This window comes from Heterodontus francisci, chromosome 1 (assembly GCF_036365525.1).
Source record: "Heterodontus francisci isolate sHetFra1 chromosome 1, sHetFra1.hap1, whole genome shotgun sequence".
NCBI lineage: Eukaryota > Metazoa > Chordata > Chondrichthyes > Heterodontiformes > Heterodontidae > Heterodontus > Heterodontus francisci.
In genome coordinates, this window is record NC_090371.1 from 172,494,185 (window position 1) to 172,508,347 (window position 14,163).

A 14,163-nucleotide genomic window follows, 5' to 3' on the forward strand; every position below is an offset into this window, starting at 1 on the left:
TGGAACTCTCTTCCTCAAAAGGCAGTTCAAGCAGAGTCACAAACTATTTTTAAGGCAGAGGGTTGCTAGATTCTTGAAAAGCAAGGGGGTGAATGATTATGGGGGTAGGAGGGACGGTGGAGTCGAGGTTACAATCAGATCAGCCATGATCTTATTGAATGGCGCAACAGACTCGTGGGGCCGAGTGCGCTACTCCTGCTCCTAATTCGCATATTGCTATGTTAGTAAGGATGTAGGTAGATCAGTGTAAATGAGTAAGACGTATGTGGCCATTCAGTGTAACTGATTAAGAATGATGTGCGCGTCCAGTTTTAATGCTTAATAATGATGTTGTCGCTCAGGTTAAATAATTTCTAAAGGACATGGGTAAATCATTATAAATTGTTATTAAGAATTTGGTCATTCAGTGCAAATGAATATTAAGAACGTGCTCATTCCTTGTAAATGCTTATTAAGTATGCTTTCGTTCAGTGCAAATGAAGATGAGTAATGTGAGTAGATCAGTGTAAATGACTAAGACGTATGTGGCCATTCAGTGTAAGTGATCAATAATGATGTGTGCAGATCAGTGTAACTGGAGAGTAAGGATGTGCGCAGATCGGTGCAAATGGTTATGAAGAATGTGGTAATTCAGTGTAAATGTTTCTTGAGGATGTGGTTATTCAGTGTAAATGTAGATGAAGAATGTGAGCAGTTCAGTATAAATGAAGATGAAGAAAGTGGCCATCAGTGTAAATAATTATGCAGGATCTAGATCAGTGGAAAGACTTATTGAGGATGTAATCGTGCAGTGTAAATGCTTATTAAGGATGTAAGTAGATGATGGTAAATGAAAATGAAGGAAGTGGTCATTCAGTGTAAAGAAATATGAAGAATGTGAGCAGATCAGTGTCAATGATTATGAAGGATGTGGTCATGCAGCGTAAATGGTTCTTAACGATGTGGACACCCTGTGTAAATGACATGTAAAGGACACGGTCAAGCAGTGTAAATGCTTATTAAGCATGTGGTCATTCACTGCAAATGGTTCTCAAGGATGAGGTCATTCACTCTAAATGCTTCTTAAGGAACTGCTGAGCTTTTAAGTATGGCCAGGCATTGGTGGTTCAGTGGTAGAATTCTTGCTTGCCATGTGGGAGGCCTGGGTTCGATTCCCAGTCAATGCAGAGTTGGTGTTTGTCTTGGCGAGAGTGTGTATGGTGTTGGGCTCTTGCTTGATGGAAGGAAGGCAGTGGTTGAGGCCAAAATAATTATGCAAGCAGCTGCAGTGGATGACTTAATTTCTGGTGCAAGGTTGGACAGGATTGTTTTGTGTCTGTGGGACTTTCGAGGAGGAACAGGTGACTTGATCCTCAGAGGCCTGTGAAGGGTGGAGATGGAAATTATGTTGACCTTTGTTGGGGAATCGAAGCCCTTGCTTTCTGATTTAAATAACGGGTCGCCCATTTAAGGCATAGATGAGGAGAAATCTTTTCTCTCACAGGGTCCTGAGTCTTTGGAACTCTCTTCCTCAAAAGGCAGTGCAAGCAGAGTCACAAACTATTTTTAAGGCAGAGGGTTGCTAGATTCTTGAAAAGCAAGGGGGTGAAAGATTATGGGGGTAGGAGGGAATGTGGAGTCGAGGTTACAATCAGATCAGCCAAGATCTTATTGAATGGCGCAACAGACTCGTGGGGCCGAGTGCGCTACTCCTGCTCCTAATTCGCATATTGCTATGTTAGTAAGGATGTTGGTAGATCAGTGTAAATGAGTAAGACGTATGTGGCCATTCAGTGTAACTGATTAAGAATGATGTGCGCGTCCAGTTTTAATGCTTAATAATGATGTTGTCGCTCAGGTTAATTAATTATAAAGGACGTGGGTAGATCATTATAAATGGTTATTAAGAATTTGGTCATTCAGTGCAAATGAATATTAAGAACGTGCTCATTCCTTGTAAATGCTTATTAAGTATGCTTTCGTTCAGTGCAAGTGAAGATTAGTAATGTGAGTAGATCAGTGTAAATGACTAAGACGTATGTGGCCATTCAGTGTAAGTGATCAATAATGATGTGTGCAGATCAGTGTAACTGGAGAGTAAGGATGTGCGCAGGTCGGTGCAAATGGTTATGAAGAACGTGGTAATTCAGTGTAAATGTTTCTTGAGGATGTGGTTATTCAGTGTAAATGTAGATGAAGAATGTGAGCAGTTCAGTATAAATGAAGATGAAGAAAGTGGTCATCAGTGTAAATAATTATGCAGGATCTGGGTAGATCAGTGGAAAGACTTATTGAGGATGTAATCGTGCAGTGTAAATGCTTATTAAGGATGTAAGTAGATGATGGTAAATGAAAATGAAGGAAGTGGTCATTCAGTGTAAAGAAATATGAAGAATGTGAGCAGATCAGTGTCAATGATTATAAAGGATGTGGTCAAGCAGCGTAAATGGTTCTTAACGATGTGGACACCCTGTGTAAATGACATGTAAAGGACACGGTCAAGCAGTGTAAATGCTTATTAAGCATGTGGTCATTCACTGCAAATGGTTATCAAGGATGTGGTCATTCACTCTAAATGCTTCTTAAGGAACTGCTGAGCTTTTAAGTATGGCCTGGCATTGGTGGTTCAGTGTAGAATTCTCGCTTGCCATGTGGGAGGCCTGGGTTTGATTCCCAGTCAATGCAGAGTTGGTGTTTGTCTTGGCGAGAGTGTGTGTGGTGTTGGGCTCTTGCTTGATGGAAAGAAGGCAGTGGTTGAGGCCAAAATAATTATGCAAGCAGCTGCAGTGGATGAGTTAATTTCTGGTGCAAGGTTAGACAGGATTGCTTTGTGTCTGTGGGACTTTCGAGGAGGAACAGGTGACTTGATCCTCAGAGGCCTGTCAAGGGTGGAGATGGAAATTATGTTGACCTTTGTTGGGGAATCGAAGCCCTTGCTTTCTGATTTAAATAACGGGTCGCCCATTTAAGGCATAGATGAGGAGAAATCTTTTCTCTCACAGGGTCCTGAGTCTTTGGAACTCTCTTCCTCAAAAGGCAGTGCAAGCAGAGTCACAAACTATTTTTAAGGCAGAGGGTTGCTAGATTCTTGAAAAGCAAGGGGGTGAAAGATTATGGGGGTAGGAGGGAATGTGGAGTCGAGGTTACAATCAGATCAGCCATGATCTTATTGAATGGCGCAACAGACTCGTGGGGCCGAGTGCACTACTCCTGCTCCTAATTCGCATATTGATATGTTAGTAAGGATGTAGGTAGATCAGTGTAAATGAGTAAGACGTATGTGGCCATTCAGTGTAACTGATTAAGAATGATGTGCGCGTCCAGTTTTAATGCTTAATAATGATGTTGTCGCTCAGGTTAAATAATTATAAAGGACGTGGGTAGATCATTATAAATTGTTATTAAGAATTTGGTCATTCAGTGCAAATGAATATTAAGAACGTGCTCATTCCTTGTAAATGCTTATTAAGTATGCTTTCGTTCAGTGCAAATGAAGATGAGTAATGTGAGTAGATCAGTGTAAATGACTAAGACGTATGTGGCCATTCAGTGTCAGTGATCAATAATGATGTGTGCAGATCAGTGTAACTGGAGAGTAAGGATGTGCGCAGATCGGTGCAAATGGTTATGAAGAATGTGGTAATTCAGTGTAAATGTTTCTTGAGGATGTGGTTATTCAGTGTAAATGTAGATGAAGAATGTGAGCAGTTCAGTATAAATGAGGATGAAGAAAGTGGCCATCAGTGTAAATAATTATGCAGGATCTGGGTAGATCAGTGGAAAGACTTATTGAGGATGTAATCATGCAGTGTAAATGCTTATTAAGGATGTAAGTAGATGATGGTAAATGAAAATGAAGGAAGTGGTCATTCAGTGTAAAGAAATATGAAGAATGTGAGCAGATCAGTGTCAATGATTATGAAGGATGTGGTCATGCAGCGTAAATGGTTCTTAACGATGTGGACACCCTGTGTAAATGACATGTAAAGGATACGGTCAAGCAGTGTAAATGCTTATTAAGCATGTGGTCATTCACTGCAAATGGTTATCAAGGATGTGGTCATTCACTCAAAATGCTTCTGAAGGAACTGCTGAGGTTTTACGTATGGCCAGGCATTGGTGGTTCAGTGGTAGAATTCTCGCTTGCCACGTGGGAGGCCTGGGTTCGATTCCCAGTCAATGCAGAGTTGGTGTTTGTCTTGGCGAGAGTGTGTGTGGTGTTGGGCTCTTGCTTGATGGAAAGAAGGCAGTGGTTGAGGTCAAAATAATTATGCAAGCAGCTGCAGTGGATGAGTTAATTTCTGGTGCAAGGTTGGACAAGATTGCTTTGTGTCTGTGGGACTTTCGAGGAGGAACAGGTGACTTGATCCTCAGAGGCCTGTTCAGGGTGGAGTTGGAAATTATGTTGACCTTTGTTGGGGAATCGAAGCCCTTGCTTTCTGATTTAAATAACGGGTCGCCCATTTAAGGCATAGATGAGGAGAAATCTTTTCTCTCACAGGGTCCTGAGTCTTTGGAACTCTCTTCCTCAAAAGGCAGTTCAAGCAGAGTCACAAACTATTTTTAAGGCAGAGGGTTGCTAGATTCTTGAAAAGCAAGGGGGTGAATGATTATGGGGGTAGGAGGGACGGTGGAGTCGAGGTTACAATCAGATCAGCCATGATCTTATTGAATGGCGCAACAGACTCGTGGGGCCGAGTGCGCTACTCCTGCTCCTAATTCGCATATTGCTATGTTAGTAAGGATGTAGGTAGATCAGTGTAAATGAGTAAGACGTATGTGGCCATTCAGTGTAACTGATTAAGAATGATGTGCGCGTCCAGTTTTAATGCTTAATAATGATGTGGTCGCTCAGTGTAAATGATGATAAAGGACGTGGGTAGATCATTATAAATGGTTATTAAGAATTTGGTCATTCAGTGCAAATGAATATTAAGAACGTGCTCATTCCTTGTAAATGCTTATTAAGTATGCTTTCGTTCAGTGCAAATGAAGATTAGTAATGTGAGTAGATCAGTGTAAATGACTAAGACGTATGTGGCCATTCAGTGTCAGTGATCAATAATGACGTGTGCAGATCAGTGTAACTGGAGAGTAAGGATGTGCACAGATCGGTGCAAATGGTTATGAAGAATGTGGTAATTCAGTGTAAATGTTTCTTGAGGATGTGGTTATTCAGTGTAAATGTAGATGAAGAATGTGAGCAGTTCAGTATAAATGAGGATGAAGAAAGTGGCCATCAGTGTAAATAATTATGCAGGATCTGGGTAGATCAGTGGAAAGACTTATTGAGGATGTAATCGTGCAGTGTAAATGCTTATTAAGGATGTCAGTAGATGATGGTAAATGAAAATGAAGGAAGTGGTCATTCAGTGTAAAGAAATATGAAGAATGTGAGCAGATCAGTGTCAATGATTATGAAGGATGTGGTCATGCAGCGTAAATGGTTCTTAACGATGTGGACACCCTGTGTAAATGACATGTAAAGGATACGGTCAAGCAGTGTAAATGCTTATTAAGCATGTGGTCATTCACTGCAAATGGTTATCAAGGAGGAGGTCATTCACTCTAAATGCTTCTGAAGGAACTGCTGAGCTTTTGAGTATGGCCAGGCATTGGTGGTTCAGTGGTAGAATTTTCGCTTGCCATGTGGGAGGCCTGGGTTCGATTCCCAGTCAATGCAGAGTTGGTGTTTGTCTTGGCGAGAGTGTGTGTGGTGTTGGGCTTTTGCTTGATGGAAGGAAGGCAGTGGTTGAGGCCAAAATAATTATGCAAGCAGCTGCAGTGGATGAGTTAATTTCTGGTGCAAGGTTGGACAGGATTGCTTTGTGTCTGTGGGACTTTCGAGGAGGAACAGGTGACTTGATCCTCAGAGGCCTGTAAAGGGTGGAGATGGAAATTATGTTGACCTTTGTTGGGGAATCGAAGCCCTTGCTTTCTGATTTAAATAACGGGTCGCCCATTTAAGGCATAGATGAGGAGAAATCTTTTCTCTCACAGGGTCCTGAGTCTTTGGGGTCTCTTCCTCAAAAGGCAGTGCAAGCAGAGTCACAAACTATTTTTAAGGCAGAGGGTTGCTAGATTCTTGAAAAGCAAGGGGGTGAAAGATTATGGGGGTAGGAGGGAATGTGGAGTCGAGGTTACAATCAGATCAGCCAAGATCTTATTGAATGGCGCAACAGACTCGTGGGGCCGAGTGCGCTACTCCTGCTCCAAATTCGCATATTGCTATGTTAGTAAGGATGTAGGGAGATCAGTGTAAATGAGTAAGACGTATGTGGCCATTCAGTGTAACTGATTAAGAATGATGTGCGCGTCCAGTTTTAATGCTTAATAATGATGTTGTCGCTCAGGTTAATTAATTATAAAGGACGTGGGTAGATCATTATAAATGGTTATTAAGAATTTGGTCATTCAGTGCAAATGAATATTAAGAACGTGCTCATTCCTTGTAAATGCTTATTAAGTATGCTTTCGTTCAGTGCAAATGAAGATTAGTAATGTGAGTAGATCAGTGTAAATGACTAAGACGTATGTGGCCATTCAGTGTAAGTGATCAATAATGATGTGTGCAGATCAGTGTAACTGGAGAGTAAGGATGTGCGCAGATCGGTGCAAATGGTTATGAAGAATGTGGTAATTCAGTGTAAATGTTTCTTGAGGATGTGGTTATTCAGTGTAAATGTAGATGAAGAATGTGAGCAGTTCAGTATAAATGATGATGAAGAAAGTGGCCATCAGTGTAAATAATTATGCAGGATCTGGGTAGATCAGTGGAAAGACTTATTGAGGATGTAATCGTGCAGTGTAAATGCTTATTAAGGATGTAAGTAGATGATGGTAAATGAAAATGAAGGAAGTGGTCATTCAGTGTAAAGAAATATGAAGAATGTGAGCAGATCAGTGTCAATGATTATGAAGGATGTGGTCATGCAGCGTAAATGGTTCTTAACGATGTGGACACCCTGTGTAAATGACATGTAAAGGACACGGTCAAGCAGTGTAAATGCTTATTAAGCATGTGGTCATTCACTGCAAATGGTTATCAAGGATGTGGTCATTCACTCAAAATGCTTCTGAAGGAACTGCTGAGGTTTTACGTATGGCCAGGCATTGGTGGTTCAGTGGTAGAATTCTCGCTTGCCATGTGGGAGGCCTGGGTTCGATTCCCAGTCAATGCAGAGTTGGTGTTTGTCTTGGCGAGAGTGTGTGTGGTGTTCGGCTCTTGCTTGATGGAAGGAAGGCAGTGGTTGAGGCCAAAATAATTATGCAAGCAGCTGCAGTGGATGAGTTAATTTCTGGTGCAAGGTTGGACAGGATTGCTTTGTGTCTGTGGGACTTTCGAGGAGGAACAGGTGACTTGATCCTCAGAGGCCTGTGAAGGGTGGAGATGGAAATTATGTTGACCTTTGTTGGGGAATCGAAGCCCTTGCTTTCTGATTTAAATAACGGGTCGCCCATTTAAGGCATAGATGAGGAGAAATCTTTTCTCTCACAGGGTCCTGAGTCTTTGGAACTCTCTTCCTCAAAAGGCAGTGCAAGCAGAGTCACAAACTATTTTTAAGGCAGAGGGTTGCTAGATTCTTGAAAAGCAAGGGGGTGAAAGATTATGGGGGTAGGAGGGAATGTGGAGTCGAGGTTACAATCAGATCAGCCAAGATCTTATTGAATGGCGCAACAGACTCGTGGGGCCGAGTGCGCTACTCCTGCTCCTAATTCGCATATTGCTATGTTAGTAAGGATGTAGGTAGATCAGTGTAAATGAGTAAGACGTATGTGGCCATTCAGTGTAACTGATTAAGAATGATGTGCGCGTCCAGTTTTAATGCTTAATAATGATGTTGTCGCTCAGGTTAATTAATTATAAAGGACGTGGGTAGATCATTATAAATGGTTATTAAGAATTTGGTCATTCAGTGCAAATGAATATTAAGAACGTGCTCATTCCTTGTAAATGCTTATTAAGTATGCTTTCGTTCAGTGCAAGTGAAGATTAGTAATGTGAGTAGATCAGTGTAAATGACTAAGACGTATGTGGCCATTCAGTGTAAGTGATCAATAATGATGTGTGCAGATCAGTGCAACTGGAGAGTAAGGATGTGCGCAGATCGGTGCAAATGGTTATGAAGAACGTGGTAATTCAGTGTAAATGTTTCTTGAGGATGTGGTTATTCAGTGTAAATGTAGATGAAGAATGTGAGCAGTTCAGTATAAATGAAGATGAAGAAAGTGGTCATCAGTGTAAATAATTATGCAGGATCTGGGTAGATCAGTGGAAAGACTTATTGAGGATGTAATCGTGCAGTGTAAATGCTTATTAAGGATGTAAGTAGATGATGGTAAATGAAAATGAAGGAAGTGGTCATTCAGTGTAAAGAAATATGAAGAATGTGAGCAGATCAGTGTCAATGATTATAAAGGATGTGGTCAAGCAGCGTAAAAGGTTCTTAACGATGTGGACACCCTGTGTAAATGACATGTAAAGGACACGGTCAAGCAGTGTAAATGCTTATTAAGCATGTGGTCATTCACTGCAAATGGTTATCAAGGATGTGGTCATTCACTCTAAATGCTTCTTAAGGAACTGCTGAGCTTTTAAGTATGGCCTGGCATTGGTGGTTCAGTGTAGAATTCTCGCTTGCCATGTGGGAGGCCTGGGTTTGATTCCCAGTCAATGCAGAGTTGGTGTTTGTCTTGGCGAGAGTGTGTGTGGTGTTGGGCTCTTGCTTGATGGAAGGAAGGCAGTGGTTGAGGCCAAAATAATTATGCAAGCAGCTGCAGTGGATGAGTTAATTTCTGGTGCAAGGTTGGACAGGATTGTTTTGTGTCTGTGGGACTTTCGAGGAGGAACAGGTGACTTGATCCTCAGAGGCCTGTAAAGGGTGGAGATGGAAATTATGTTGACCTTTGTTGGGGAATCGAAGCCCTTGCTTTCTGATTTAAATAACGGGTCGCCCATTTAAGGCATAGATGAGGAGAAATCTCTTCTCTCACAGGGTCCTGGGTCTTTGGAACTCTCTTCCTCAAAAGGCAGTGCAAGCAGAGTCACAAACTATTTTTAAGGCAGAGGGTTGCTAGATTCTTGAAAAGCAAGGGGGTGAAAGATTATGGGGGTAGGAGGGAATGTGGAGTCGAGGTTACAATCAGATCAGCCATGATCTTATTGAATGGCGCAACAGACTCGTGGGGCCGAGTGCGCTACTCCTGCTCCTAATTCGCATATTGCTATGTTAGTAAGGATGTAGGTAGATCAGTGTAAATGAGTAAGACGTATGTGGCCATTCAGTGTAACTGATTAAGAATGATGTGCGCGTCCAGTTTTAATGCTTAATAATGATGTTGTCGCTCAGGTTAAATAATTATAAAGGACGTGGGTAGATCATTATAAATGGTTATTAAGAATTTGGTCATTCAGTGCAAATGAATATTAAGAACGTGCTCATTCCTTGTAAATGCTTATTAAGTATGCTTCCGTTCAGTGCAAATGAAGATTAGTAATGTGAGTAGATCAGTGTAAATGACTAAGACGTATGTGGCCATTCAGTGTCAGTGATCAATAATGATGTGTGCAGATCAGTGTAACTGGAGAGTAAGGATGTGCGCAGATCGGTGCAAATGGTTATGAAGAATGTGGTAATTCAGTGTAAATGTTTCTTGAGGATGTGGTTATTCAGTGTAAATGTAGATGAAGAATGTGAGCAGTTCAGTATAAATGAGGATGAAGAAAGTGGCCATCAGTGTAAATAATTATGCAGGATCTGGGTAGATCAGTGGAAAGACTTATTGAGGATGTAATCATGCAGTGTAAATGCTTATTAAGGATGTAAGTAGATGATGGTAAATGAAAATGAAGGAAGTGGTCATTCAGTGTAAAGAAATATGAAGAATGTGAGCAGATCAGTGTCAATGATTATGAAGGATGTGGTCATGCAGCGTAAATGGTTCTTAACGATGTGGACACCCTGTGTAAATGACATGTAAAGGATACGGTCAAGCAGTGTAAATGCTTATTAAGCATGTGGTCATTCACTGCAAATGGTTATCAAGGATGTGGTCATTCACTCAAAATGCTTCTGAAGGAACTGCTGAGGTTTTACGTATGGCCAGGCATTGGTGGTTCAGTGGTAGAATTCTCGCTTGCCACGTGGGAGGCCTGGGTTCGATTCTCAGTCAATGCAGAGTTGGTGTTTGTCTTGGCGAGAGAGTGTGTGGTGTTCGGCTCTTGCTTTCTGGGAGGAAGGCAGTGGTTGAGGTCAAAATAATTATGCAAGCAGCTGCAGTGGATGAGTTAATTTCTGGTGCAAGGTTGGACAAGATTGCTTTGTGTCTGTGGGACTTTCGAGGAGGAACAGGTGACTTGATCCTCAGAGGCCTGTTCAGGGTGGAGTTGGAAATTATGTTGACCTTTGTTGGGGAATCGAAGCCCTTGCTTTCTGATTTAAATAACGGGTCGCCCATTTAAGGCATAGATGAGGAGAAATCTTTTCTCTCACAGGGTCCTGGGTCTTTGGAACTCTCTTCCTCAAAAGGCAGTTCAAGCAGAGTCACAAACTATTTTTAAGGCAGAGGGTTGCTAGATTCTTGAAAAGCAAGGGGGTGAATGATTATGGGGGTAGGAGGGACGGTGGAGTCGAGGTTACAATCAGATCAGCCATGATCTTATTGAATGGCGCAACAGACTCGTGGGGCCGAGTGCGCTACTCCTGCTCCTAATTCGCATATTGCTATGTTAGTAAGGATGTAGGTAGATCAGTGTAAATGAGTAAGACGTATGTGGCCATTCAGTGTAACTGATTAAGAATGATGTGCGCGTCCAGTTTTAATGCTTAATAATGATGTGGTCGCTCAGTGTAAATGATGATAAAGGACGTGGGTAGATCATTATAAATGGTTATTAAGAATTTGGTCATTCAGTGCAAATGAATATTAAGAACGTGCTCATTCCTTGTAAATGCTTATTAAGTATGCTTTCGTTCAGTGCAAATGAAGATTAGTAATGTGAGTAGATCAGTGTAAATGACTAAGACGTATGTGGCCATTCAGTGTCAGTGATCAATAATGACGTGTGCAGATCAGTGTAACTGGAGAGTAAGGATGTGCACAGATCGGTGCAAATGGTTATGAAGAATGTGGTAATTCAGTGTAAATGTTTCTTGAGGATGTGGTTATTCAGTGTAAATGTAGATGAAGAATGTGAGCAGTTCAGTATAAATGAGGATGAAGAAAGTGGCCATCAGTGTAAATAATTATGCAGGATCTGGGTAGATCAGTGGAAAGACTTATTGAGGATGTAATCGTGCAGTGTAAATGCTTATTAAGGATGTAAGTAGATGATGGTAAATGAAAATGAAGGAAGTGGTCATTCAGTGTAAAGAAATATGAAGAATGTGAGCAGATCAGTGTCAATGATTATGAAGGATGTGGTCATGCAGCGTAAATGGTTCTTAACGATGTGGACACCCTGTGTAAATGACATGTAAAGGATACGGTCAAGCAGTGTAAATGCTTATTAAGCATGTGGTCATTCACTGCAAATGGTTATCAAGGAGGAGGTCATTCACTCTAAATGCTTCTGAAGGAACTGCTGAGCTTTTGAGTATGGCCAGGCATTGGTGGTTCAGTGGTAGAATTCTCGCTTGCCATGTGGGAGGCCTGGGTTCGATTCCCAGTCAATGCAGAGTTGGTGTTTGTCTTGGCGAGAGTGTGTGTGTGTGGTGTTGGGCTTTTGCTTGATGGAAGGAAGGCAGTGGTTGAGGCCAAAATAATTATGCAAGCAGCTGCAGTGGATGAGTTAATTTCTGGTGCAAGGTTGGACAGGATTGCTTTGTGTCTGTGGGACTTTCGAGGAGGAACAGGTGACTTGATCCTCAGAGGCCTGTAAAGGGTGGAGATGGAAATTATGTTGACCTTTGTTGGGGAATCGAAGCCCTTGCTTTCTGATTTAAATAACGGGTCGCCCATTTAAGGCATAGATGAGGAGAAATCTTTTCTCTCACAGGGTCCTGAGTCTTTGGGGTCTCTTCCTCAAAAGGCAGTGCAAGCAGAGTCACAAACTATTTTTAAGGCAGAGGGTTGCTAGATTCTTGAAAAGCAAGGGGGTGAAAGATTATGGGGGTAGGAGGGAATGTGGAGTCGAGGTTACAATCAGATCAGCCAAGATCTTATTGAATGGCGCAACAGACTCGTGGGGCCGAGTGCGCTACTCCTGCTCCAAATTCGCATATTGCTATGTTAGTAAGGATGTAGGGAGATCAGTGTAAATGAGTAAGACGTATGTGGCCATTCAGTGTAACTGATTAAGAATGATGTGCGCGTCCAGTTTTAATGCTTAATAATGATGTTGTCGCTCAGGTTAATTAATTATAAAGGACGTGGGTAGATCATTATAAATGGTTATTAAGAATTTGGTCATTCAGTGCAAATGAATATTAAGAACGTGCTCATTCCTTGTAAATGCTTATTAAGTATGCTTTCGTTCAGTGCAAATGAAGATTAGTAATGTGAGTAGATCAGTGTAAATGACTAAGACGTATGTGGCCATTCAGTGTAAGTGATCAATAATGATGTGTGCAGATCAGTGTAACTGGAGAGTAAGGATGTGCGCAGATCGGTGCAAATGGTTATGAAGAATGTGGTAATTCAGTGTAAATGTTTCTTGAGGATGTGGTTATTCAGTGTAAATGTAGATGAAGAATGTGAGCAGTTCAGTATAAATGAAGATGAAGAAAGTGGCCATCAGTGTAAATAATTATGCAGGATCTGGGTAGATCAGTGGAAAGACTTATTGAGGATGTAATCGTGCAGTGTAAATGCTTATTAAGGATGTAAGTAGATGATGGTAAATGAAAATGAAGGAAGTGGTCATTCAGTGTAAAGAAATATGAAGAATGTGAGCAGATCAGTGTCAATGATTATGAAGGATGTGGTCATGCAGCGTAAATGGTTCTTAACGATGTGGACACCCTGTGTAAATGACATGTAAAGGATACGGTCAATCAGTGTAAATGCTTATTAAGCATGTGGTCATTCACTGCAAATGGTTATCAAGGATGTGGTCATTCACTCAAAATGCTTCTGAAGGAACTGCTGAGGTTTTACGTATGGCCAGGCATTGGTGGTTCAGTGGTAGAATTCTCGCTTGCCATGTGGGAGGCCTGGGTTCGATTCCCAGTCAATGCAGAGTTGGTGTTTGTCTTGGCGAGAGTGTGTGTGGTGTTCGGCTCTTGCTTGATGGAAGGAAGGCAGTGGTTGAGGCCAAAATAATTATGCAAGCAGCTGCAGTGGATGAGTTAATTTCTGGTGCAAGGTTGGACAGGATTGCTTTGTGTCTGTGGGACTTTCGAGGAGGAACAGGTGACTTGATCCTCAGAGGCCTGTGAAGGGTGGAGATGGAAATTATGTTGACCTTTGTTGGGGAATCGAAGCCCTTGCTTTCTGATTTAAATAACGGGTCGCCCATTTAAGGCATAGATGAGGAGAAATCTTTTCTCTCACAGGGTCCTGAGTCTTTGGAACTCTCTTCCTCAAAAGGCAGTGCAAGCAGAGTCACAAACTATTTTTAAGGCAGAGGGTTGCTAGATTCTTGAAAAGCAAGGGGGTGAAAGATTATGGGGGTAGGAGGGAATGTGGAGTCGAGGTTACAATCAGATCAGCCAAGATCTTATTGAATGGCGCAACAGACTCGTGGGGCCGAGTGCGCTACTCCTGCTCCTAATTCGCATATTGCTATGTTAGTAAGGATGTAGGTAGATCAGTGTAAATGAGTAAGACGTATGTGGCCATTCAGTGTAACTGATTAAGAATGATGTGCGCGTCCAGTTTTAATGCTTAATAATGATGTTGTCGCTCAGGTTAATTAATTATAAAGGACGTGGGTAGATCATTATAAATGGTTATTAAGAATTTGGTCATTCAGTGCAAATGAATATTAAGAACGTGCTCATTCCTTGTAAATGCTTATTAAGTATGCTTTCGTTCAGTGCAAGTGAAGATTAGTAATGTGAGTAGATCAGTGTAAATGACTAAGACGTATGTGGCCATTCAGTGTAAGTGATCAATAATGATGTGTGCAGATCAGTGCAACTGGAGAGTAAGGATGTGCGCAGATCGGTGCAAATGGTTATGAAGAACGTGGTAATTCAGTGTAAATGTTTCTTGAGGATGTGGTTATTCAGTGTAAATGTA

General features: G+C 41.6%; 7 non-coding genes across 7 annotated transcripts; all 7 read left to right on the forward strand.

Moving 5' to 3' along the window:
- The first annotated feature begins 1,095 nt into the window (after positions 1-1,095).
- Positions 1,096-1,166, forward strand: trnag-gcc (transfer RNA glycine (anticodon GCC)). Its single transcript has one exon. It is a non-coding gene; the product is annotated as a tRNA-Gly (tRNA).
- Positions 1,167-4,092: 2,926 nt separating this feature from the next.
- On the forward strand, positions 4,093-4,163 carry trnag-gcc (transfer RNA glycine (anticodon GCC)). The gene has a single exon. It is a non-coding gene; the product is annotated as a tRNA-Gly (tRNA).
- A 1,428-nt stretch (positions 4,164-5,591) lies between these two features.
- Positions 5,592-5,662, forward strand: trnag-gcc (transfer RNA glycine (anticodon GCC)). Its single transcript has one exon. It is a non-coding gene; the product is annotated as a tRNA-Gly (tRNA).
- Positions 5,663-7,089: 1,427 nt separating this feature from the next.
- trnag-gcc (transfer RNA glycine (anticodon GCC)) lies at positions 7,090-7,160 on the forward strand. Its single transcript has one exon. It is a non-coding gene; the product is annotated as a tRNA-Gly (tRNA).
- Positions 7,161-10,086: 2,926 nt separating this feature from the next.
- On the forward strand, positions 10,087-10,157 carry trnag-gcc (transfer RNA glycine (anticodon GCC)). The gene has a single exon. It is a non-coding gene; the product is annotated as a tRNA-Gly (tRNA).
- A 1,428-nt stretch (positions 10,158-11,585) lies between these two features.
- On the forward strand, positions 11,586-11,656 carry trnag-gcc (transfer RNA glycine (anticodon GCC)). The gene has a single exon. It is a non-coding gene; the product is annotated as a tRNA-Gly (tRNA).
- A 1,431-nt stretch (positions 11,657-13,087) lies between these two features.
- Positions 13,088-13,158, forward strand: trnag-gcc (transfer RNA glycine (anticodon GCC)). The gene has a single exon. It is a non-coding gene; the product is annotated as a tRNA-Gly (tRNA).
- The last annotated feature ends 1,005 nt before the right edge of the window (positions 13,159-14,163 follow it).